We start from the raw sequence: 4,072 nt of genomic DNA on the forward strand, positions 1-4,072 counted from the left end.
TTCTTTCTTTCTTTCTTTCTTTCTTTCTTTCTTTCTTTCTTTCTTTCTTTCTTTCTTTCTTTCTTTCTTTCTCTCTTTCTCTCTTTCTCTCTCTCTCTCTCTCTCTTTCATTTCTTTTCTTTTTTTTAGGGGTGGATGTCCCTGGGGAAATTTACACAGACAACCGTAGATAAAGAATTTTTCCACTAGGATACACGTGCTTTTGAAACTACTTGGCTTCAGGCTTCTTGTCTCCAGCGTCAAGCTTGAGACTCTCAGGGAGCTGACTATAGGCAGCGAAGGCCTCCCAGGGGCTGTTCAAGTCAAACTTAGGGAATTCTTGTGCCAACTCCACTGGGTCAGCCACTACCCGCTTCACCTCATCATCATAACATAACTCAACATAGCCAGAGAAAGAAAAACTTTTCAGGAAAAGATGTCCCTCGAAGCCATAATCTGTCAGGATCCTTCTTAAGTCAGGGTGGTTAAAAAAGAAAACTCCAAACATGTCCCAGAACTCCCTCTTATACAAGCCTTCCGCACAGATTCTCAATGGATATCAGCTCATTTGCATAGGTCTTCACACGGGTCCTTGAGTTAAAGCGCGGAGACAGCAGGTTGTAGACAATCTCAAAATGCTTCTGCCTAGTTGGGATATGCACTGCCGTTAAGTCAGCCAGTGATTGGAACATTGGAGTGGTCCTTGAGGATTGGGATGACTCCATCAGAATGGATAGAGATGTCTAACTCATTAGAGCAGGTCACCTAAACCTGTTGAACATACTTGGGTAGGGTTCCGGCCACACACTCTCCAAATGCTGAGAGCTGCTTAAGTGCCACATCATTCCGTGGTCTACAGTGGGGTGTGTGTCAGCTGCCCCACTCTCCCTCCTCACTCGCTGCAAAAGCACAGAGGGTCGCCCAGCCCCCCTCGCTATGGAAAACGGCTGCCATGAGCCCTTGTTGCCAGGCCCTGGCTGCGGCAGCCACCATGTTCCACAAGGTGCCTATGAAGTAGCCAAATAATAACTTCTGATACAAACTCCAGTGCTTGTAGGACTTGAAGATAACAACACTATTCTCAACATTATCAAATTCTTAATGACACAGGTTTCAGAGAAAACTAATGACCATTATTATAATAAATTCTATAAAATACATAATTTTATATGTATTTTAATGTTTATAGGCACTGAGACACCCTGAGTTCAAATACTCATTCCTTGAGTTTGAGAATGAACTTAATTGATTTTTGTAATGTGAAAAAAAGCAAGTCGATATGAGCCAATTACTTGGTGCTCCAATATATTTTCCTATGTATCATCCTAAATAATGAAGATCTAGGAAAAATTTTCTTTATGTTTTGAGAAAATGGTGAGTTGTCAAAGCTATTTGATAAAGAGTAAGAAAGCCCCATGCTCTGTACTCTCCATCTTGAACTTCCTAATAGAGTCTGATCAAGGGACTGGGTACTTTCATTCTTTGTGATGCCCTACTAATTATGTAACTGGTGTTGAGAAGGAGCACTGGCTAATCTGCATTATAAATAATCACTGCACACTGTTGAACCAGGTGTTCCCAGACTTTTGTGATACATGCTGAAGACTCAGAACATTTATTATGAGGATTACAAAAACAAACAAACAAAGAAACAAACAAACAACAAACTAAGTACACTGTGGTGGCACATGCTTTTATTTCCAGCACTTGGGAGGCAGAGGCAAGGGGATTTCTGTGAGTTCAAGGCCAGCCTGGTCTACAGAGAGAGTCCAGGACAGCCAGGCTTATACAGGAAAAAGAAGAAGAAGAAAAAGAAAAAGAAGGAAGAGGAGGAGAAGAGAAAAAAAAGAAATAAAAAGAAAGCCAAACAAAATAACAAGCTAGATAATGCTAGCTACTGTGGCTCCTCTGATCATCTAAAAGAGGAGAGTATGTTATATGAAGGCAGCAGAAACTGTAGGAGATAGAAATCATTTGATCTTTTTATAAGGAAGATTTTTGAAGTTCTGAGACAAATAGTCTGCATCTGGGTGATTTAAAGGGAATATGACCAGCGGAATTTCACAGATTAGAATCAGTAATCTCTCGTACTATAAATTAAGTGAATCCTGAACAAATCCATCAATAAGAAACCAAAGGGAAAATCATCATGTCTGACCCTAGGAGTGAATGAGAGCTCAGATGAGACCTCAGTGGCTTGCTTTTGTATAAGAGAAGATGTCAGGATACTAAACATGGCAAACACTGAACACTGAACACCACCACCAAATCTAGGGATTCTCAGTTACTATTCCTGCCTGTATAAAGACAACAGTAAGAATACAGAGGAAGATCTTGAATCACTGTGATTGTTGTGTCTCTGGCTGCTTGGGATCAAAACCTATTTTGACCTGAGTCTTCCACAGCACCAGAGTGCTTCAGGTATCTCTTTGAGTTCTTTGCACAGGCTAATCTTTTTATGATCAGGTTAGCAATTTGTCTGAGTACATGTGTATAGATTTTCAGCTACACTAGTTTTTAACTAGGCTTTATCCCTAATAAATAGCCATTCTTGGCATATTATAGAAATGCACAGTTGCTCAAAACAATCCACGCCCCTTGGGAAAAGTCTGTAATTTATAACAAAAGATATAAAGTTATGCAGCATAGCAGAGCCTGGAGATTTATTCAAATTCTGTTTTGCTTCTTTTTTTTTCTCCATCAAGGAAATAATTTTCAAGCTGGCAGATCTAGAACAAACATCATTAGGAGGGAATTGATGTACAAGATGGGTGCAGAGATAATAAGGGAGCACTTTACAGCTTTAATTTAAGCTTTCAGGCGCAGATAAATTATTTCCCAGGATATTTAAATGACTTGCAGGTGTGATCAAGTAACTACTCCTGCTAAATCCTAAGAAGAGGTAGAGAAAGGAGGAGGCTCCAGAAGTATGGATGTGAGGAAGCATATTCGGATGTCTTACAGGTAACTATGCAAGTCAGAGGCGGCAGAAATGGATTCTAGGAAGTTATTGTGTATGGCAGATTTGTTTTCTTTCTTTCTACCTTTTCTTTTCTTTTTCTTTGAAGACACAGAGGAATAGGATTTCATGTGCTTCAAGCTGGCTCAGAATTGAATTTTCAGTGTTGCTGATAACAATCTTGCATTTTTAATCTGCTTGGCAGAATTATAGTGAGCTTCCATGTCTGGTCAATTTCTTGAGAATGATGTAAGCAATCTATAAGTGGCTCCCTCTAATGCAGGGTACCATCTATGTAGCTCAGCTCTGCTCTGAACCTGCAAAGTCTCTTCCAGGGTGTGCCCTTAAAAGGAAGTTCATGTTTGAAATCAGCATAAATTTACTGAGAAGTAAACACTCTGAGTCTCATTATTGGTTTAACTGCTCAGGAACTGTGAAAACAACCCCAATAATAGCTAAAATCAGAACAGTTCACCCTTTTATTTCTCTTTTCTCTTCATGGATGGTCTGGCTTCCCTTTTAGGTATCACTCCCACTCTAGAATTCAAGCTGCCCAAAGTGCCACCCATAAAAACACTGCCAGTTGCAGAGACAGAGTGAAATAGGCAAAGACTTTTGCCTATTTTGGGGAAAGGCAAAGACTTTCTCAACATGTTCACCTGAAAGTAATACCTTCACCTGAGCACATTTGAGTGGTCTAAGGAATGACCATGCCTACTCTGAAAGGAAAGGGAAATACCTTAAAGAAGTAAGAATAATGTGCTTTAAAGTGCCACTGATGCCCATAAGTATACTATTTGCAAAATGGAAGGATAGTATAATAGCCACTGTAAAGATACAAAATTTCTTTTATCATATTTTTTGTGTCAAATGTCATGCTACATTGTTTTTGTAATCCATATTACATGTGATTCTAGGCTTCAGTTCTCCATTGATGAGTAAGTAAGATACAATTCTGTTTGGAGTCAGGAAAAGTGGCATACATTTGATTAAATCAGCATAAATGTGCATCAATTTTTTAGCCTGATTTGAAAACAAAGCAAGATTCTCTTCTTTTCATTTTATCATAAACACAGCTAAAAATTAAGTTGTCCTATCTTACACTATTCCTTTGAAAGTTGTACCTTCCCATTT

The 4,072-nt window shown here is 39.2% G+C and overlaps 1 pseudogene; it reads right to left on the reverse strand.

The window, feature by feature from the left end:
* Positions 1-208: 208 nt before the first annotated feature.
* LOC129690220 (NADH dehydrogenase [ubiquinone] iron-sulfur protein 3, mitochondrial-like) lies at positions 209-972 on the reverse strand (annotated as a pseudogene).
* Between the last annotated feature and the right edge of the window lie 3,100 nt (positions 973-4,072).

The sequence above is a fragment of the Psammomys obesus genome, unplaced genomic scaffold (genome assembly GCF_907164565.1).
Source record: "Psammomys obesus unplaced genomic scaffold, mPsaObe1.curated_primary_1811, whole genome shotgun sequence".
NCBI lineage: Eukaryota > Metazoa > Chordata > Mammalia > Rodentia > Muridae > Psammomys > Psammomys obesus.